We start from the raw sequence: 22,071 nt of genomic DNA, 5'->3' as shown, positions 1-22,071 counted from the left end.
CAAAATGCTTGCCTAATATGTCTGTTTATCCAAAAGGAAGTAAAAAGGGAGAGCTAGAAAGATAGCATTGCATCACATTACATGGCAATGCAATGCACAGTTGCTGAAGTTGAACCAAAATGAGCTTGTAATCTGGCTTCTGCAACTTTGAACATGAAAAATCCAATGAGGAGAAGAAAAGCAAAGCCAAAGAGTCCATCCCAAAATCCGACAAACAAGCAAAATGAACAAAAAACATTGAATTCAATTCTTTCTGATTTTAGAAACTGCATTAAAGAAGGGGTGCACCGGTCCTGGAGATACTGCAATACCAGGTCAATGCGTGGAGTGGACAGAGCAAGCTCTTTTTCCATCTCCCTGTTCTAAAAATCCATTTAATATATGGTCCCCAGATAGGGGACGTATCAGATATTAAACTGATAAGAACAGATACTACACTTGATCTTAGCCAAAAGGCCGAGAAGCGATAACCAGAATTGGTTTCAAACTACGGAGCCACCCAAGGATCCTGAAAAGTCCATTTGTGGAGATGAGCTCCTGGACTCCCGTTAAGAAGACATGTTGTCAACCTCTAGATCCCTTACATGCCTGCACTTTTCGGCTTGCTGCTGCTGCAATCCACGCGTTTTAGATCTGCATAACTCCACCTCTTTAAACACAGCACCTTCACCCCCTGCTGTTCCCACCCGCCTCAACACCGTTGGAAGGGAGGAGAACCAATTAAGGCGGGGGGTGGGGTGGAACGAGCAGCTGTCTACCCTTAGCAGGAGGGCTCCTGATTACATACCTCTCCTGCTGCTGCTGCTGGCTGTCCAGCAGCAGACTGAAGGTGGCTGCTGCTGTGCACAGGTATATAAAGGCTCAGAGCCTATTATGACACGCGCAGCCAGCGTTCCATTGCCACATTCCATCTACTGCAGGCAGGATACCTGGCTGGCTGAATGTCGCTGAGAAGCTCACAGAGACCGCCATAAGCAACAGTTTAACAGAATGCCACAGACTAATCAACCAAACTTTTTGGGTTGGGTTCTCTTTTATAGTCTGCAGGCATTAAATGAAAGAAGTCAGTGTTCCAGCAGAGGGAGACAACGTTTCAGAAAAGGCATTGTAGCAAACCAAAAAAGAAATTTTAAGCGCAGCAGAGTAACCAGCGCACATACCTGTTAGCTCAGGTGAGTTTAAAAGGCTGCTGTTGATAACAAGGGCATTTGCTAAATAGATGGTGTGTGTGCAACAATATACTGAAAGGTCAATTATATTGTGCAGCTTATCTCACCACCTGTAGTTATTTAGGTGAAAGCTCCAAAATGCTTGCCTAATATGTCTGTTTATCCAAAAGGAAGTAAAAAGGGAGAGCTAGAAAGATAGCATTGCATCACATTACATGGCAATGCAATGCACAGTTGCTGAAGTTGAACCAAAATGAGCTTGTAATCTGGCTTCTGCAACTTTGAACATGAAAAATCCAATGAGGAGAAGAAAAGCAAAGCCAAAGAGTCCATCCCAAAATCCGACAAACAAGCAAAATGAACAAAAAACATTGAATTCAATTCTTTCTGATTTTAGAAACTGCATTAAAGAAGGGGTGCACCGGTCCTGGAGATACTGCAATACCAGGTCAATGCGTGGAGTGGACAGAGCAAGCTCTTTTTCCATCTCCCTGTTCTAAAAATCCATTTAATATATGGTCCCCAGATAGGGGACGTATCAGATATTAAACTGATAAGAACAGATACTACACTTGATCTTAGCCAAAAGGCCGAGAAGCGATAACCAGAATTGGTTTCAAACTACGGAGCCACCCAAGGATCCTGAAAAGTCCATTTGTGGAGATGAGCTCCTGGACTCCCGTTAAGAAGACATGTTGTCAACCTCTAGATCCCTTACATGCCTGCACTTTTCGGCTTGCTGCTGCTGCAATCCACGCGTTTTAGATCTGCATAACTCCACCTCTTTAAACACAGCACCTTCACCCCCTGCTGTTCCCACCCGCCTCAACACCGTTGGAAGGGAGGAGAACCAATTAAGGCGGGGGGTGGGGTGGAACGAGCAGCTGTCTACCCTTAGCAGGAGGGCTCCTGATTACATACCTCTCCTGCTGCTGCTGCTGCTGGCTGTCCAGCAGCAGACTGAAGGTGGCTGCTGCTGTGCACAGGTATATAAAGGCTCAGAGCCTATTATGACACGCGCAGCCAGCGTTCAATTGCCACATTCCATCTACTGCAGGCAGGATACCTGGCTGGCTGAATGTCGCTGAGAAGCTCACAGAGACCGCCATAAGCAACAGTTTAACAGAATGCCACAGACTAATCAACCAAACTTTTTGGGTTGGGTTCTCTTTTATAGTCTGCAGGCATTAAATGAAAGAAGTCAGTGTTCCAGCAGAGGGAGACAACGTTTCAGAAAAGGCATTGTAGCAAACCAAAAAAGAAATTTTAAGCGCAGCAGAGTAACCAGCGCACATACCTGTTAGCTCAGGTGAGTTTAAAAGGCTGCTGTTGATAACAAGGGCATTTGCTAAATAGATGGTGTGTGTGCAACAATATACTGAAAGGTCAATTATATTGTGCAGCTTATCTCACCACCTGTAGTTATTTAGGTGAAAGCTCCAAAATGCTTGCCTAATATGTCTGTTTATCCAAAAGGAAGTAAAAAGGGAGAGCTAGAAAGATAGCATTGCATCACATTACATGGCAATGCAATGCACAGTTGCTGAAGTTGAACCAAAATGAGCTTGTAATCTGGCTTCTGCAACTTTGAACATGAAAAATCCAATGAGGAGAAGAAAAGCAAAGCCAAAGAGTCCATCCCAAAATCCGACAAACAAGCAAAATGAACAAAAAACATTGAATTCAATTCTTTCTGATTTTAGAAACTGCATTAAAGAAGGGGTGCACCGGTCCTGGAGATACTGCAATACCAGGTCAATGCGTGGAGTGGACAGAGCAAGCTCTTTTTCCATCTCCCTGTTCTAAAAATCCATTTAATATATGGTCCCCAGATAGGGGACGTATCAGATATTAAACTGATAAGAACAGATACTACACTTGATCTTAGCCAAAAGGCTGAGAAGCGATAACCAGAATTGGTTTCAAACTACGGAGCCACCCAAGGATCCTGAAAAGTCCATTTGTGGAGATGAGCTCCTGGACTCCCGTTAAGAAGACATGTTGTCAACCTCTAGATCCCTTACATGCCTGCACTTTTCGGCTTGCTGCTGCTGCAATCCACGCGTTTTAGATCTGCATAACTCCACCTCTTTAAACACAGCACCTTCACCCCCTGCTGTTCCCACCCGCCTCAACACCGTTGGAAGGGAGGAGAACCAATTAAGGCGGGGGGTGGGGTGGAACGAGCAGCTGTCTACCCTTAGCAGGAGGGCTCCTGATTACATACCTCTCCTGCTGCTGCTGCTGCTGGCTGTCCAGCAGCAGACTGAAGGTGGCTGCTGCTGTGCACAGGTATATAAAGGCTCAGAGCCTATTATGACACGCGCAGCCAGCGTTCCATTGCCACATTCCATCTACTGCAGGCAGGATACCTGGCTGGCTGAATGTCGCTGAGAAGCTCACAGAGACCGCCATAAGCAACAGTTTAACAGAATGCCACAGACTAATCAACCAAACTTTTTGGGTTGGGTTCTCTTTTATAGTCTGCAGGCATTAAATGAAAGAAGTCAGTGTTCCAGCAGAGGGAGACAACGTTTCAGAAAAGGCATTGTAGCAAACCAAAAAAGAAATTTTAAGCGCAGCAGAGTAACCAGCGCACATACCTGTTAGCTCAGGTGAGTTTAAAAGGCTGCTGTTGATAACAAGGGCATTTGCTAAATAGATGGTGTGTGTGCAACAATATACTGAAAGGTCAATTATATTGTGCAGCTTATCTCACCACCTGTAGTTATTTAGGTGAAAGCTCCAAAATGCTTGCCTAATATGTCTGTTTATCCAAAAGGAAGTAAAAAGGGAGAGCTAGAAAGATAGCATTGCATCACATTACATGGCAATGCAATGCACAGTTGCTGAAGTTGAACCAAAATGAGCTTGTAATCTGGCTTCTGCAACTTTGAACATGAAAAATCCAATGAGGAGAAGAAAAGCAAAGCCAAAGAGTCCATCCCAAAATCCGACAAACAAGCAAAATGAACAAAAAACATTGAATTCAATTCTTTCTGATTTTAGAAACTGCATTAAAGAAGGGGTGCACCGGTCCTGGAGATACTGCAATACCAGGTCAATGCGTGGAGTGGACAGAGCAAGCTCTTTTTCCATCTCCCTGTTCTAAAAATCCATTTAATATATGGTCCCCAGATAGGGGACGTATCAGATATTAAACTGATAAGAACAGATAAGGTTTCAACATAAATTTATTCAGATATAAAAAAGTACAAAAACACATTATTCTTATTTACAGCGTTAATAGAGCTCTTTCCACAGACATTATTAGTACAAAATAGTATTCCACATGTAAAAACACCATCTTCTATTCGCTTCGTGTTTACCCACATCTTTGACATCTTTCAAATAATAAATATACATTTCGCTAAAAACCATTCTAATACAATCATTGATGGAAATACAGTCACGTTTGAACAACAAAATATTCCTCACTTTCCACATAGCACTTTTTGCACAATTTATTATACACCAGCATATTTTGGTTTGATGTAAAGTTGGGCAATTAAAAAGTCCGTATAAAACATATTCGTGACAAAAGTCTTTCAGACCACAAACCCATTTCAAAAGCACCCCCAGTCTCCGCCAAAGTTCTTGCGCATAAAAACAGTTCCAAAACAGATGTAAAACCGTCTCATCACTTCCACACGAGTCTCTAGGACATTTTGCCCGCGCCGCCAGGCCTCTCCTGTGCTGAAAGTCTCTAGTTGGGAGGCACTGGTGGACGGACATCCAGGCAAGGTCTTTATGAATATTTGCGAGAAACTTTCCAAACACATTCCTCCAGACTCGCTTGGATCTGCTCCAGGAAAAGTTGATTACTTCAGATACTCTTTCTTCCCTTCTCAGATGAGTTATCAATTTCCTTCGGTCTTGAAGAATATCAGTATCCAAGTCTCTTAATTTATAATTTCTACATACTTTCTCTAAGATGATAAGATGCTTTGGGGGACATAATAAAACAGGCGAAGATAAGGATGGCCGTAGCCATCTCTTAAAAACATAACCACAAGTATATTTTAAAAACAGACTAAAAACACTGTTAGAATTAAGAAGCTTAAAACAGAAACAGAAGAAATTTATATACAAAAACATGCTCAAATCCAGGACATCCTTTCCACCATTTTGATGCCTTTTATACATTTCTGTGCGTTTTACTTTTTCCATCTTCGAGCCCCAAATAAATATAAACATGCAGCGAGTCAGCTTTTTGAGCATTAAGTCGGAGGGAGGGTACACAATTGCAACATATAACATCATTGGCAATAATACAGACTTAATAATTAGAACTTTCCCTTCGATTGACAAACTACGCAAATTCCAAAAGGATAGTTTCTTCACCATTTTCTCCTGGACCTCCCCCCAACTCACAACCCCGTCATTTTCTTTATTAAAAGTAATGCCCAAAATTTTAACTTTATCACACTTCATTTTGACTGCTGGTAGGTCCACTGTATCCCAGGAACCAATTGTCAAACACTCAGTTTTATTAAAATTCAACTTAAAACCTGAAGCCTGACTAAAAAAACTGGTACACCTCACCACCCTCCGGAGGGAAGCAGGATCCGTGCAGATGGCAGTAACATCGTCCATATACCCGAAGACTTTAATTTGGGCCCCCCCTCCACCCGGAACAGGGACCCCACGGATCACTTTATCTTTCCTAATTTGGCATAATAAAGGCTCCATAGCACAAATAAACAGGATCGGGGACAAAGGGCAGCCCTGCTTCACTCCGGATTCCAGCGGTATTTCACCTGTTAAGAAGCCATTAACAGAGATTTGACAATATGAATCTTTATACAAAATCTTAATTAGAGACATGATAAAATCCGGGATCGCCATCTTCTTTAAAACACTAAAAAGATACTTGTGCGATACCCTGTCGAACGCCTTCTCAATGTCCAGCGCCAACAGGGCTAAATTCTGACCACGATCCCTAGTATACCATATTGCATCTCTTATGACATTTAACACCTCCGCAATACTCCTTCCCGGTACACCACAAACTTGTTCTGGTTGTATCAACTTATCAATTATCATTTTAAGCCGGCATGCAATAAATTTGGCTAATACTTTATAATCCATGTTGAGGAGGGTGATAGGCCTCCAATTTGCAAGGTCCTCACGAGCCCCTTTCTTTTTAAAGATCAAGGACACTATTCCCCTCCTCCATCCCTTGGGCAACCGTTTACACTTAAAAACCTCCTTAAAAAGTGCTAAAAGATCATCCTTTAAAATATCCCAGAAAGTCAGATAAAATTCGACGGGGAGACCGTCTGCTCCCAGAGCTTTGCCCTTTGAAAAACTTTTAAAAATGTTAAAAAGTTCCTCTAAGCTAAAATCCCGTATTAAAAACTCCTGATCTGACTGATTCAACTTAAAATCTAGGACATTAAGAGCATCTTGTAAAAAGGAATCATCCACACTTTTCTCACTAAAAAGGAGTCGGTAAAAATCAAAAGCCACGTTCTTCATGCCCTGTATAGTGGATTCTTCACCTAAACAAGTAATCGCATCTTTCCTCTCCATTGCTTTTTTAAAAAAGAAGCGTGTACATTTTTCATCTTCTTCTAACTGCTTTACCTTTGAATTAAAAATAACCTCTCTCCCCTTCTGCTCCAAAAGTGTATGTATTTCTGCTTTTAGGCTGACAATGTCTTCCTCCACCTCCAACCCAATCTCTTTAAATTTATAAAGTGTCTGCAGCCTAGTATTTAGATTTGAGAAAAATTGTTTTTTCTGTCTTGATTTCTTCCTCCCTGCCGTGATAAAAAAAAGCCTAATTTTATTTTTAATCTTTTCCCACCAAGACAACATTTTTATATAAGGAGGCCTATGTTGTCTCCATTCCTGGTAGGCTGTACAAAAATCCGACCTTATCTGAGGATCCTCCAGCAGATGTGTCCCCAAACGCCACAGTCCTTTGTTTATTCTCTGCTCTCCTTGGTATTCTAACTGTAATTTTAACATTTTGTGATCGGAAAATAAATTAGACATTAGATCAAACATCACCGGCTTAAAATCCACAGATAAAAACATAAAATCGATCCTAGAGGCCACTCCCCGACCGGACCATGTAAATCCAGGGTCCGTCGGTGAAAGAGACCTCCAGGCATCGCATAGCTTAAAATCAGTTTGAAAATTTTTTAGCAGAAAACATGACTTATCCAACTTACGGAGAGGGTCCCCTCCTACTCGTTGTTCGCCGACACTAAGGCAGTTGAAATCCCCACCTATCAGGAGGGGAGAAGACCCAACACAAAATACAGGCAAAATTTCAAACAATTGGATGCGCTCTTGCTTGTCGGGAGGAGCATACACATTAATTATGCGAAAACTAAAATTATTAATATGCAAATGTACTAACATTGCCCTGCCTGGTGTAATCTCTGTAACAGAGGAAAACACGATGTTATTACCACGACAGAGCAAACCCACTCCAGCAGACCTATTCACATTTGAGCCGGACCACACTGACGGTCCCGACTTCCAATCCTTTTTAAGCTCGTCATAATTAATTGAGTGTTGTAGTCCACATTCCTGCAATAAACACACATCAAAGTCTAAAGTCTCTAAATATTGAAAAAGAGCAGCCCTGCGAACAGGGCTCTTTAAAGATCTCACATTCAGTGAGAGGCATTTTATGGACGGCATTAAAGTCAAGGTGGGAGGGAGTCATCCAGAATCATCTTGACCTGTTCAGGACTATGATCCAACAGTGCCTCCAAGATCCCTGACTCCGGGGAAAAGGAAATGTTCATTGGATCCGAGGCAGTGACCGGGTATCCAGCTCCTGCTCCCTGCAGCCACAAATCACCGACACCCAAGGAAACATCCGGTGAATCCGGACAGACATCCGCACGCATCTTTTTCCCGCTGGGTTCAGGTAGGTCACTAGTGCAATCTTCTCCCACTACTGCCTCATGGTCTCTCTTCTCGAGGTCGTCACCTAGGGAAAAACACACTGCGTCCTGCTGGCTCGACACTTGAATAGCATCTGGGGCCTTCGCAGCAGGGCCCACCAGTGCCAACATACTGGGGGCACCCTGCTCCAGCACACCAGAAACACACACATCTTCAGGGGCCATCGACACAGAGACACCCTCCCGAACAGAAGAGCATCCCTGCTCCGGTCCCTGGACGGACCGCCCATAGTCCCCTTTTTGCGGGGGCTTCTTCTTTGCCACCTCCACTACAGAGGGGCCAGTAGAGCTTAGCTCAGTCCTGTCAAGGGGATCCTCCCCGACGGACACTGAGGGGCGAGCTAGAGATTGTCTTCGCCAGGGACCCCCAGTTGCCTCTGCATATGTCCGTACCTTGGTTCTCTGGGGGCAACTCCGGAATACATGTCCATCCTCCCCGCACAGATTACACTGTTTCTTGTGAGGACAGTCTTTCGTCAAGTGTCCATACTGGCTGCAATTATTACAACGGGCAGCCCTCCTCTCCTGGCAAGCGTCTTGGGTATGCCCCATTGTGCCACAATTCCTACAATACAAGGGCATACCTTGATAGAAGAGGTATCCTCGGCTCTTCCCGATTGTGAAGGTGGAGGGAGGGTGCTGTGTTCCTCCGACTCCCGTTGGATCCTTCTTTAATCGTGCCAGGAACCTCCGCTTCCCACACCAAAAATTAACTGCATTTTTAATTTTTCCTAAAAAGGACACGTCATCGCAATAGCGACGCAAGAAAGTCAAAATATCCAGCACTTCCACAAAAGGGTTAGGGAAGTGAACCACAATCTGGACTTCTTCATAAACAAATAATAAGGAAAAAATCAAACCTTCCATTTCGTCCATGTGGCTATTTTCGTTCACTTTCTGGACCAGTTGTTGGCAGCACCCTTGACTCCTAAAAGTGATGGTGTAGGTACCTTTCGATTCGTTGTCCTGGAAGCAGAAGATGTCCTCTCTACTAAATCCCAGAAGTCCAAGAAGGATGATGTTGCAAACATACTGGATGTTTTTCTCACAGCGAAACTTCTCCAAAACGTCAATTCGCACTGTATTTCTCATCCGGGGTTCACCCGATGCATATGACAGCACAGCCGGCATCTCTTCCAAAAAAAGTACGCCAACTACGGAAAGAAAAAAAAGGCATATGCCTTTTTAGGGGATCACTTCCCGTTGCTCCCGGACTAAGAGTCTCTCCCTATAGCAGCAGGGGGGTGAAGTCCCTCCGAAGAGGAACGATCCCCCCAGGCCGAGAGAGAGGGTACCGGAAGCACCCAGATAGACAACAACCAAACAGACAAGCTGTAAGATCGAAGCCAAAAGGCCGAGAAGCGATAACCAGAATTGGTTTCAAACTACGGAGCCACCCAAGGATCCTGAAAAGTCCATTTGTGGAGATGAGCTCCTGGACTCCCGTTAAGAAGACATGTTGTCAACCTCTAGATCCCTTACATGCCTGCACTTTTCGGCTTGCTGCTGCTGCAATCCACGCGTTTTAGATCTGCATAACTCCACCTCTTTAAACACAGCACCTTCACCCCCTGCTGTTCCCACCCGCCTCAACACCGTTGGAAGGGAGGAGAACCAATTAAGGCGGGGGGTGGGGTGGAACGAGCAGCTGTCTACCCTTAGCAGGAGGGCTCCTGATTACATACCTCTCCTGCTGCTGCTGCTGCTGGCTGTCCAGCAGCAGACTGAAGGTGGCTGCTGCTGTGCACAGGTATATAAAGGCTCAGAGCCTATTATGACACGCGCAGCCAGCGTTCCATTGCCACATTCCATCTACTGCAGGCAGGATACCTGGCTGGCTGAATGTCGCTGAGAAGCTCACAGAGACCGCCATAAGCAACAGTTTAACAGAATGCCACAGACTAATCAACCAAACTTTTTGGGTTGGGTTCTCTTTTATAGTCTGCAGGCATTAAATGAAAGAAGTCAGTGTTCCAGCAGAGGGAGACAACGTTTCAGAAAAGGCATTGTAGCAAACCAAAAAATAAATTTTAAGCGCAGCAGAGTAACCAGCGCACATACCTGTTAGCTCAGGTGAGTTTAAAAGGCTGCTGTTGATAACAAGGGCATTTGCTAAATAGATGGTGTGTGTGCAACAATATACTGAAAGGTCAATTATATTGTGCAGCTTATCTCACCACCTGTAGTTATTTAGGTGAAAGCTCCAAAATGCTTGCCTAATATGTCTGTTTATCCAAAAGGAAGTAAAAAGGGAGAGCTAGAAAGATAGCATTGCATCACATTACATGGCAATGCAATGCACAGTTGCTGAAGTTGAACCAAAATGAGCTTGTAATCTGGCTTCTGCAACTTTGAACATGAAAAATCCAATGAGGAGAAGAAAAGCAAAGCCAAAGAGTCCATCCCAAAATCCGACAAACAAGCAAAATGAACAAAAAACATTGAATTCAATTCTTTCTGATTTTAGAAACTGCATTAAAGAAGGGGTGCACCGGTCCTGGAGATACTGCAATACCAGGTCAATGCGTGGAGTGGACAGAGCAAGCTCTTTTTCCATCTCCCTGTTCTAAAAATCCATTTAATATATGGTCCCCAGATAGGGGACGTATCAGATATTAAACTGATAAGAACAGATACTACACTTGATCTTAGCCAAAAGGCCGAGAAGCGATAACCAGAATTGGTTTCAAACTACGGAGCCACCCAAGGATCCTGAAAAGTCCATTTGTGGAGATGAGCTCCTGGACTCCCGTTAAGAAGACATGTTGTCAACCTCTAGATCCCTTACATGCCTGCACTTTTCGGCTTGCTGCTGCTGCAATCCACGCGTTTTAGATCTGCATAACTCCACCTCTTTAAACACAGCACCTTCACCCCCTGCTGTTCCCACCCGCCTCAACACCGTTGGAAGGGAGGAGAACCAATTAAGGCGGGGGGTGGGGTGGAACGAGCAGCTGTCTACCCTTAGCAGGAGGGCTCCTGATTACATACCTCTCCTGCTGCTGCTGCTGCTGGCTGTCCAGCAGCAGACTGAAGGTGGCTGCTGCTGTGCACAGGTATATAAAGGCTCAGAGCCTATTATGACACGCGCAGCCAGCGTTCCATTGCCACATTCCATCTACTGCAGGCAGGATACCTGGCTGGCTGAATGTCGCTGAGAAGCTCACAGAGACCGCCATAAGCAACAGTTTAACAGAATGCCACAGACTAATCAACCAAACTTTTTGGGTTGGGTTCTCTTTTATAGTCTGCAGGCATTAAATGAAAGAAGTCAGTGTTCCAGCAGAGGGAGACAACGTTTCAGAAAAGGCATTGTAGCAAACCAAAAAAGAAATTTTAAGCGCAGCAGAGTAACCAGCGCACATACCTGTTAGCTCAGGTGAGTTTAAAAGGCTGCTGTTGATAACAAGGGCATTTGCTAAATAGATGGTGTGTGTGCAACAATATACTGAAAGGTCAATTATATTGTGCAGCTTATCTCACCACCTGTAGTTATTTAGGTGAAAGCTCCAAAATGCTTGCCTACTATGTCTGTTTATCCAAAAGGAAGTAAAAAGGGAGAGCTAGAAAGATAGCATTGCATCACATTACATGGCAATGCAATGCACAGTTGCTGAAGTTGAACCAAAATGAGCTTGTAATCTGGCTTCTGCAACTTTGAACATGAAAAATCCAATGATGAGAAGAAAAGCAAAGCCAAAGAGTCCATCCCAAAATCCGACAAACAAGCAAAATGAACAAAAAACATTGAATTCAATTCTTTCTGATTTTAGAAACTGCATTAAAGAAGGGGTGCACCGGTCCTGGAGATACTGCAATACCAGGTCAATGCGTGGAGTGGACAGAGCAAGCTCTTTTTCCATCTCCCTGTTCTAAAAATCCATTTAATATATGGTCCCCAGATAGGGGACGTATCAGATATTAAACTGATAAGAACAGATACTACACTTGATCTTAGCCAAAACGCCGAGAAGCGATAACCAGAATTGGTTTCAAACTACGGAGCCACCCAAGGATCCTGAAAAGTCCATTTGTGGAGATGAGCTCCTGGACTCCCGTTAAGAAGACATGTTGTCAACCTCTAGATCCCTTACATGCCTGCACTTTTCGGCTTGCTGCTGCTGCAATCCACGCGTTTTAGATCTGCATAACTCCACCTCTTTAAACACAGCACCTTCACCCCCTGCTGTTCCCACCCACCTCAACACCGTTGGAAGGGAGGAGAACCAATTAAGGCGGGGGGTGGGGTGGAACGAGCAGCTGTCTACCCTTAGCAGGAGGGCTCCTGATTACATACCTCTCCTGCTGCTGCTGCTGGCTGTCCAGCAGCAGACTGAAGGTGGCTGCTGCTGTGCACAGGTATATAAAGGCTCAGAGCCTATTATGACACGCGCAGCCAGCGTTCCATTGCCACATTCCATCTACTGCAGGCAGGATACCTGGCTGGCTGAATGTCGCTGAGAAGCTCACAGAGACCGCCATAAGCAACAGTTTAACAGAATGCCACAGACTAATCAACCAAACTTTTTGGGTTGGGTTCTCTTTTATAGTCTGCAGGCATTAAATGAAAGAAGTCAGTGTTCCAGCAGAGGGAGACAACGTTTCAGAAAAGGCATTGTAGCAAACCAAAAAAGAAATTTTTAGCGCAGCAGAGTAACCAGCGCACATACCTGTTAGCTCAGGTGAGTTTAAAAGGCTGCTGTTGATAACAAGGGCATTTGCTAAATAGATGGTGTGTGTGCAACAATATACTGAAAGGTCAATTATATTGTGCAGCTTATCTCACCACCTGTAGTTATTTAGGTGAAAGCTCCAAAATGCTTGCCTAATATGTCTGTTTATCCAAAAGGAAGTAAAAAGGGAGAGCTAGAAAGATAGCATTGCATCACATTACATGGCAATGCAATGCACAGTTGCTGAAGTTGAACCAAAATGAGCTTGTAATCTGGCTTCTGCAACTTTGAACATGAAAAATCCAATGAGGAGAAGAAAAGCAAAGCCAAAGAGTCCATCCCAAAATCCGACAAACAAGCAAAATGAACAAAAAACATTGAATTAAATTCTTTCTGATTTTAGAAACTGCATTAAAGAAGGGGTGCACCGGTCCTGGAGATACTGCAATACCAGGTCAATGCGTGGAGTGGACAGAGCAAGCTCTTTTTCCATCTCCCTGTTCTAAAAATCCATTTAATATATGGTCCCCAGATAGGGGACGTATCAGATATTAAACTGATAAGAACAGATTTTTTTTAATTTGGCTATCCCCTGCAGAGGGATAAAACCGTTTATTAAAACTTTAACAAATTACAAGCATAATTAAACAAATACCAAACGTTAAAAGACAAATGAAATTTACAAAACAAAAAAATACAAAGATTTTAAATAATTAGGTTCCATTGGTCAACAAGCCATTTTTTGGAAATATGTACATTCTTCTTTTTGTCAATTAAATAATAAGTATACATTTCACATAAACATAAACTTAAAACATCATTCACTGATAAATCATCTTGTTTAAAAATAGCAATGTTGCGAGCTTTCCAGAGAGATGACTTGGCGCAGTTCACTGTCTTCCAAGCCATTGTGTACTGGTCCATTGTGGGGCATTCCATAAGTCCGTATAGCACAGTTTTATATGTAAAGTCCTTGAGGTCTGCCACCCTTTCCAGTAGGGGGAGCAGTCTTCTCCAGAAATCCTTTGCAAAATTACATGTCCATAATAGATGTTCCACCGTTTCCTCGTCTTGGCATCCGGTTCTTTGGCAGATGGCAGACCTCACAAATCCTCTTCTGTATTGGAATGCCCGGCAAGGAAGACATCGGTGCATGCAACTCCAAGCCAGATCTCTCTGTTCATTAAAAAGATAAAAAACGTTAATCATTTTCCAGATAGACATAGATTTGTCATCATCATATCTGTCAACATTACATATTTCCTCACTTTTACGTATTTCTTTAATTAGTTTCTTACTATTTCTTAATTCCTCTATTTTCTTAGTCCCTAAATTAAAATCGGACACTATTTTCCTTAAAATCTCATAATGCGTCGACAAATTAAAAGCATGGGGCACAGATATATTAACTTCATACCATCCAAACTTTCTCATAAAAAATCCTGTATTAAAACGCATAAAAAAGGACCAATAGTGATTCTTAAAAAGGGCATTAAAACAGTAAACGAACAGATGGATTAAAAGAAACCTATTAAAATCTGGAAAATCTTTACCACCTTTTACTTTTGATTTCATCACGATTTCTCTTTTCAGCTTTTCCATTTTTGAATTCCAAAAGAAGGTAAAACAGGTTTTGGTTATCTTTTTTAAAACATTAACAGGCGGGGGGAAAACCATGCTAAGATACAATAAAAGAGGTAAAATCACCATCTTTAAAACCAATACTTTACCCTCCATTGTAAGTCTCCTCATGTTCCACATACATATTTTCGTATTTACTTTCTGTGTAACTGTTTCCCAACTATTATAACCATCATTATTTTCAGTGAATGATATACCTAAAATGGAAATGGATTCGGAGACATTAATTGGTACATCACGTAAAATCATCCCCCCAACACTTAAAATGTTACACTTATTAAAATTGATTTTAAAACCAGAAGCTAGGCAAAAGGATTGCACTTGATGGAGAGTGGCCGTAAGTGATGGTGCATCTGTACACAAGACCGCCACGTCATCCATGTAGCCTACAACCTTGGCCTCCAAACCACCGCTTCCAGGCAGAGGGACACCGCATATCTGTTTATTTTGGCGTATTGCACATAACATTGGTTCCAGTGCACAGATAAACAGTAGGGGGGACAGAGGGCATCCCTGTTTCACCCCTGACCGTAAAAATACCTCTTGTGTCTTAAAACCATTCACTAAAATCTTACTTGTACAATCCTTGTAAAATGCTTTAAGCGATAGTAAAAACCCTTCTGGTATGCCCATTTTCTCTAAAACTTTAAAAAGATAAAAGTGTGAGACACGGTCAAATGCTTTTTCAAAATCAATAGATAAAATCGCCATTTTCCCCTTTCTGTCTTTCACATCCTCAATACAGTCTTTCACTAAATTCAGATTGTCCCATATACTGCGCCCCGGCACCCCACACACTTGATTAGAATGAATAACTTTGCTGATGACTTCTTTTAGACGATTTGCACAAATTTTAGCCATTATTTTATAGTCACAATTTAAAAGTGTTATTGGTCTCCAGTTTTCTAATTTTGATTTATCACCTTTTTTGTATAGGAGGGAGACTTCACCTTTCTTCCAGGAATTTAATAAAACCTTATTATTAAAAACCTCAGTATACAAATAAAACAAATCATCTTTTAAAATATCATAAAAACATACATAAAATTCTATTGGGATGCCATCAGGACCAGGGACCTTTCCAGTTTTAAAACTTTTAATAGTTTTTAACACTTCTTGTTCCGTTAAAACTTGGGATAAAAACTCTTGGGATGCGGGATCTAAAACAGCTGTTAGTCCTTGCAGCGAATCATCCATTAATTTATTATCTATATTTTTTCCATTAAAAAGATTAGAAAAAAAAACCTCAACTTTACCCAGCATATTTTTTATATTATTCTCACCATCTATATGGTCAATTATCACTTTTTCTTTTTTATTTTTCCTAAAAAAATATCTGGAACACTTTTCATTTTCTTCTATATGTTGTACTCTAGAACGAAAAATTATCTCTTTTCCTTTTTGTTCTAGCCATTTTGAAATCTCTTCTTTTAAGTTTGAAATATCAAGTTGTACATCTATCCCATTGTCTCTGAGCTTAAATAATGTTTGTAGGCGGGTATTTAAAATTCTATATTCTTCATATTTTTCTTTGGCTCTACATATACTCTTTTTAATAAAAAAGTCTTTTATTTTTACTTTCATTCTATCCCACCATACACTCATAGTCTCATTTGTTTTTTTCCCTTTTCTACATTTCCTATAAAACTCAATAAAATCTGATAAAATCTGCGGGTCGGTTAAAAGGGATACGTTCATTTTCCAGCTTTTCTTACCACATTTTTTGTTGTCATTTACTTTTATGGTAAAGGATAAAAGTTTATGGTCTGAAAATATATTAGCTAAAACTTCACATTTGGCAGGTATTGTTTTATCTGAACCAAAAATAAAATCAATCCTAGAGCTACAATTAGCATTGCTCCAAGTGAAACCGGCGTCCTCTGGGCTGTCACTATGACACTCTTTATATATGTCTATCAATTTAGCATCTTTGACTATATCATGTAGCATACCTGAGGTTTTATCGTAGTTCCTGCTTACAGAGCTGGAGCGCCGGTTTTCACCTTTTAAAACACAATTAAAATCCCCTGCTAAGATAAAAGGTTCAGAGTTATTAATAAATAATGGTAAAAGATCAAGCATTTCGGCTCTTTCATTTTTCTCTGGGGATCCATAAAAATTTAAAAACTGCCATCTAATACCATCAATAAAAGCTTTTACTAATAAAATACGACCTGGTAAAATTTCCTGAATAAAATCAATTAAAACGTTCCCTTTAAAAAGTATGGCTACACCCGCTGATCCTGCAGCATTCGATCCGGACCAGACAGATGGCCCACACTTCCACTCATCTTTATATTTTTGATATGACATTTCATGTGGGATATTACATTCTTGCAGAAAAAATACAGATGCAGTAAAACACGTAAAAAAATTAAAAAGAGCAGTTCTTCTCGTGTTAGATTTTATGCCTCTCACGTTGAGGGAAATACCTTTCAGTTCAGCCATCATTAGAAAATGTAGAAATTTTACTTAGGTAACTAAGAGCAACGGATTTACCTGTCCGATGAACCTGATCAGACCACTGGGCTTGCGCCTCCCTCCTCATCTGATAGTATCGTCACGAGAGTCTCCGTGGAGGAGGAAAGATTACCACATTTATATAAACCCGACGCTACACTGGCATAGCTCGGAGGGCTGGCTGGCAGAACCCGCTGGGTCTCCATTGGCTGGCCATGCAGTTCCTCATCAGGTGGGTCCCCGAGGGGTTCCGCCGCCCCTGTTTGACCTGTAGAAGGTCGTCCTATAGGAGGAGGATGCGCACAAGGCAGAGCCTCTGACTCTTCAGAGGCAGCAAGATCCCGGTCCCCACCTGTAGCAGCGGAGACCGAAACCCCTGAGGGTCCAGCGTCCACGTCCCCTTCTGGAGAAGTGTCCATCTGTTCACCTCCTGCTGCCTCCTCCGAACCACCCTTTTTCTTTTTCTTAGGACCCACCTTTATCCACTCAGCGCCCTCAGCACTAGGAGACCCAGACTGGGCATGGGCTTCTGTGTCGGCCTTTTGCCGGTCCCTTTTGACCTTACCAGTAGTGCCCTTCTGCTCCTTCTCAGCCCTCCTTTTGGACTCCCGCAGGTCCTGCAGCCAGGTTTTGGGATTTGGTATTTTACCTGTCATAGACTCTGGAGACACTTCACTATTTGGTACGCCCTTATTGTCTCCAGAGGCTCCAGGTTGTTGTTCCTCCTCCTGAGGGGTGGTCTGATCTTTTGGTCCTTGGTCGGACGTCTTGGACTTCCCCTTTTGCTCATCTTCCCGAAATCTGTGAGGGCAAGAAAAATAAAAGTGACCTGGAGTCTGGCAAAAACTGCATTTCTTTTCCTTAGGGCATTCTTTTGTCTCATGTTCTTCACTAGCACAATTTCTACATGATACATGACAGTTTTCTTTTGAATGACCATAGCGCCCACAATTTCTGCAATATACTGGCATCCCAGAAAAGAAGAAATCCCCATTTGTTTGCCCAATTTTGAAACGGGCAGGGGGGAGCCGTATACCACCTGGTGTATTTGGATCTCTTGTACACTTCACAAGGAATTTCCACTTAGATGTCCATATGTTATATTCGTTTAATATCTTCCCAATACATTTAACACTTTTAAAATAAATTGCTAGAAATGACATTACTTCTGGAGCAGAAACAAAGGGCGAAAATATTTTTACAATAACCAGTCTTACCTCATCCAGGACGTGCTCAACAATTTGTATCCCTTTCAAAACAGGACTATTTTCAACTTTTTTTAACTTTTCTAGTACATCTCTAAAAATACCTTCTCCGGTGAATGTGATGTCATAGTCACCTCTTCTGGGATAATCCTGGATGGAGAGAATTTCATTCCTTTGTACGCCAAGAAGGTTCCTGAGCACGTCCTGGACTACATACCCTAATTTCCTCATATCCGAGCCACCCGCCGTGAAGTGAACTCGGATAGAGTTTTTTAGCCTCGCATAAAGAGGCACGAGGTTAGGGTCAACCTCCATGGAAAAACGCAACAAGGTTGCAAATTGCAGCCGCTTGCAATCTGCGCTCCCAGTGTTCTTGCAGCGAAAAACACCTGGAAGCTGGGGGATCGCAACTCGTTACCCTGGGACTAAGCCCTTTCCCTAATAGCAGCAAGCAGGCTAAGTCCACCAAAGTGGACGATCCTGCCAGGCCAAGGAGAGGGGTACCCGAGTGCCCTTCAACCACAATCTCCTGCAATAAAGCACTTGATCGTAGCCAAAAGGCCGAGAAGCGATAACCAGAATTGGTTTCAAACTACGGAGCCACCCAAGGATCCTGAAAAGTCCATTTGTGGAGATGAGCTCCTGGACTCCCGTTAAGAAGACATGTTGTCAACCTCTAGATCCCTTACATGCCTGCACTTTTCGGCTTGCTGCTGCTGCAATCCACGCGTTTTAGATCTGCATAACTCCACCTCTTTAAACACAGCACCTTCACCCCCTGCTGTTCCCACCCGCCTCAACACCGTTGGAAGGGAGGAGAACCAATTAAGGCGGGGGGTGGGGTGGAACGAGCAGCTGTCTACCCTTAGCAGGAGGGCTCCTGATTACATACCTCTCCTGCTGCTGCTGCTGCTGGCTGTCCAGCAGCAGACTGAAGGTGGCTGCTGCTGTGCACAGGTATATAAAGGCTCAGAGCCTATTATGACACGCGCAGCCAGCGTTCCATTGCCACATTCCATCTACTGCAGGCAGGATACCTGGCTGGCTGAATGTCGCTGAGAAGCTTACAGAGACCGCCATAAGCAACAGTTTAACAGAATGCCACAGACTAATCAACCAAACTTTTTGGGTTGGGTTCTCTTTTATAGTCTGCAGGCATTAAATGAAAGAAGTCAGTGTTCCAGCAGAGGGAGACAACGTTTCAGAAAAGGCATTGTAGCAAACCAAAAAAGAAATTTTAAGCGCAGCAGAGTAACCAGCGCACATACCTGTTAGCTCAGGTGAGTTTAAAAGGCTGCTGTTGATAACAAGGGCATTTGCTAAATAGATGGTGTGTGTGCAACAATATACTGAAAGGTCAATTATATTGTGCAGCTTATCTCACCACCTGTAGTTATTTAGGTGAAAGCTCCAAAATGCTTGCCTAATATGTCTGTTTATCCAAAAGGAAGTAAAAAGGGAGAGCTAGAAAGATAGCATTGCATCACATTACATGGCAATGCAATGCACAGTTGCTGAAGTTGAACCAAAATGAGCTTGTAATCTGGCTTCTGCAACTTTGAACATGAAAAATCCAATGAGGAGAAGAAAAGCAAAGCCAAAGAGTCCATCCCAAAATCCGACAAACAAGCAAAATGAACAAAAAACATTGAATTCAATTCTTTCTGATTTTAGAAACTGCATTAAAGAAGGGGTGCACCGGTCCTGGAGATACTGCAATACCAGGTCAATGCGTGGAGTGGACAGAGCAAGCTCTTTTTCCATCTCCCTGTTCTAAAAATCCATTTAATATATGGTCCCCAGATAGGGGACGTATCAGATATTAAACTGATAAGAACAGATACTACACTTGATCTTAGCCAAAAGGCCGAGAAGCGATAACCAGAATTGGTTTCAAACTACGGAGCCACCCAAGGATCCTGAAAAGTCCATTTGTGGAGATGAGCTCCTGGACTCCCGTTAAGAAGACATGTTGTCAACCTCTAGATCCCTTACATGCCTGCACTTTTCGGCTTGCTGCTGCTGCAATCCACGCGTTTTAGATCTGCATAACTCCACCTCTTTAAACACAGCACCTTCACCCCCTGCTGTTCCCACCCGCCTCAACACCGTTGGAAGGGAGGAGAACCAATTAAGGCGGGGGGTGGGGTGGAACGAGCAGCTGTCTACCCTTAGCAGGAGGGCTCCTGATTACATACCTCTCCTGCTGCTGCTGCTGCTGGCTGTCCAGCAGCAGACTGAAGGTGGCTGCTGCTGTGCACAGGTATATAAAGGCTCAGAGCCTATTATGACACGCGCAGCCAGCGTTCCATTGCCACATTCCATCTACTGCAGGCAGGATACCTGGCTGGCTGAATGTCGCTGAGAAGCTCACAGAGACCGCCATAAGCAACAGTTTAACAGAATGCCACAGACTAATCAACCAAACTTTTTGGGTTGGGTTCTCTTTTATAGTCTGCAGGCATTAAATGAAAGAAGTCAGTGTTCCAGCAGAGGGAGACAACGTTTCAGAAAAGGCATTGTAGCAAACCAAAAAAGAAATTTTAAGCGCAGCAGAGTAACCAGCGCACATACCTGTTAGCTCAGGTGAGTTTAAAAGGCTGCTGTTGATAACAAGGGCATTTGCTAAATAGATGGTGTGTGTGCAACAATATACTGAAAGGTCAATTATATTGTGCAGCTTATCTCACCACCTGTAGTTATTTAGGTGAAAGCTCCAAAATGCTTGCCTAATATGTCTGTTTATCCAAAAGGAAGTAAAAAGGGAGAGCTAGAAAGATAGCATTGCATCACATTACATGGCAATGCAATGCACAGTTGCTGAAGTTGAACCAAAATGAGCTTGTAATCTGGCTTCTGCAACTTTGAACATGAAAAATCCAATGAGGAGAAGAAAAGCAAAGCCAAAGAGTCCATCCCAAAATCCGACAAACAAGCAAAATGAACAAAAAACATTGAATTCAATTCTTTCTGATTTTAGAAACTGCATTAAAGAAGGGCCTGTGGAACCTCTCTGTAAGCAAATAGCAGGTGTGGGAGGTAACACTCCCAGTCGCGACCCTGGGTTTCAACCAGCATTTTTAACATCTGTTTGAGGGTACCGTTGAATCGCTCACACAAACCATTGGTCTGTGGGTGATACGCGCTCGATACCAAATGCTGCTCCTGCATTTTCTTACATAGGGCCTCCATTAAGTGTGACATGAACTGGGTCCCCTGGTTGGTAAGCATCTCCCTGGGAAATCCTACTCGCGAAAAGATGGCCAAGAGGGCATCCGCCACCTTATCCACCCTAATTGAGGACAGGGCTACTGCCTCCGGATACCGGGTAGCATAGTCTACCACGGTAAGGATGAAACATTTTCCAGAGCTGCTGGGTATGTCCAGTGGTCCCACAATGTCCACAGCAATCCTCTGGAAAGGCTCCTCTATCACTGGCAAGGAGATCAGGGGGGCTTTGGGGGCCGGCCCTGACTTTCCCACTCTTTGACATGTGGTACAGGAGCGACAGTAGTTCACCACATCTGTCCTCATTTTGGGCCAATAAAAGTGATGAGACAGCCGGGCCTTGGTTTTGCTGACCCCCAAGTGTCCAGCGAGTAGAATTTCATGGGCGATCCGCAACAACTCATCCCTGAATTGGTAGGGGACGACCAGGTGTCTTTCCCTCAGCCACTCCTGTTGGGGTGTACAGGGAACTGTCTACCGGTACAACCTCCCTTGGTCCCAGAATACCCTCTCCTTATCCGACTCGGAGGTGGGTTCCTCAGCGAGGCTCCTTAACGTCTCCAGGCTAGCATCTGAGTGCAGAGCTGCCTGAAACTCCTGGCTGGAGGAAACCAGAAATGAGGTTAAGGCCACATCCTCACTGGGACCCTCTGGGACCGGCCCTGGGTCCATACATGATCCTGTTATTCCTCTGCTCGAGAAGGGTCCAGAAGGCAGGGCGTTACTTGCATTCTGGGCACTCTGACTGCAGGTAACAGCGGCTATA

The 22,071-nt window shown here is 43.3% G+C and overlaps 8 non-coding genes across 8 annotated transcripts; all 8 read right to left on the bottom strand.

Annotated features, from left to right (window-relative positions):
* Nucleotides 1-277: 277 nt before the first annotated feature.
* On the bottom strand, nucleotides 278-468 carry LOC141183603 (U2 spliceosomal RNA). Its single transcript, XR_012258440.1, has one exon. It is a non-coding gene; the product is annotated as a U2 spliceosomal RNA (small nuclear RNA).
* A 1,112-nt stretch (nucleotides 469-1,580) lies between these two features.
* On the bottom strand, nucleotides 1,581-1,771 carry LOC141183602 (U2 spliceosomal RNA). The gene has a single exon (XR_012258439.1). It is a non-coding gene; the product is annotated as a U2 spliceosomal RNA (small nuclear RNA).
* A 1,115-nt stretch (nucleotides 1,772-2,886) lies between these two features.
* LOC141183153 (U2 spliceosomal RNA) lies at nucleotides 2,887-3,077 on the bottom strand. The gene has a single exon (XR_012258157.1). It is a non-coding gene; the product is annotated as a U2 spliceosomal RNA (small nuclear RNA).
* Nucleotides 3,078-4,192: 1,115 nt separating this feature from the next.
* LOC141183314 (U2 spliceosomal RNA) lies at nucleotides 4,193-4,375 on the bottom strand. The gene has a single exon (XR_012258301.1). It is a non-coding gene; the product is annotated as a U2 spliceosomal RNA (small nuclear RNA).
* A 6,204-nt stretch (nucleotides 4,376-10,579) lies between these two features.
* On the bottom strand, nucleotides 10,580-10,770 carry LOC141183601 (U2 spliceosomal RNA). Its single transcript, XR_012258438.1, has one exon. It is a non-coding gene; the product is annotated as a U2 spliceosomal RNA (small nuclear RNA).
* A 1,115-nt stretch (nucleotides 10,771-11,885) lies between these two features.
* LOC141183247 (U2 spliceosomal RNA) lies at nucleotides 11,886-12,076 on the bottom strand. Its single transcript, XR_012258243.1, has one exon. It is a non-coding gene; the product is annotated as a U2 spliceosomal RNA (small nuclear RNA).
* Nucleotides 12,077-13,188: 1,112 nt separating this feature from the next.
* LOC141183325 (U2 spliceosomal RNA) lies at nucleotides 13,189-13,375 on the bottom strand. The gene has a single exon (XR_012258310.1). It is a non-coding gene; the product is annotated as a U2 spliceosomal RNA (small nuclear RNA).
* A 6,390-nt stretch (nucleotides 13,376-19,765) lies between these two features.
* Nucleotides 19,766-19,956, bottom strand: LOC141183600 (U2 spliceosomal RNA). Its single transcript, XR_012258437.1, has one exon. It is a non-coding gene; the product is annotated as a U2 spliceosomal RNA (small nuclear RNA).
* Between the last annotated feature and the right edge of the window lie 2,115 nt (nucleotides 19,957-22,071).

Source organism: Phyllobates terribilis, unplaced genomic scaffold (assembly GCF_046119375.1).
Source record: "Phyllobates terribilis strain yellow unplaced genomic scaffold, ASM4611937v1 Scaffold_38__1_contigs__length_12584779, whole genome shotgun sequence".
NCBI lineage: Eukaryota > Metazoa > Chordata > Amphibia > Anura > Dendrobatidae > Phyllobates > Phyllobates terribilis.
The sequence above is the reverse complement of the archived record's forward strand: the minus strand, read 5'-3'. Positions and strand labels throughout refer to the sequence as shown.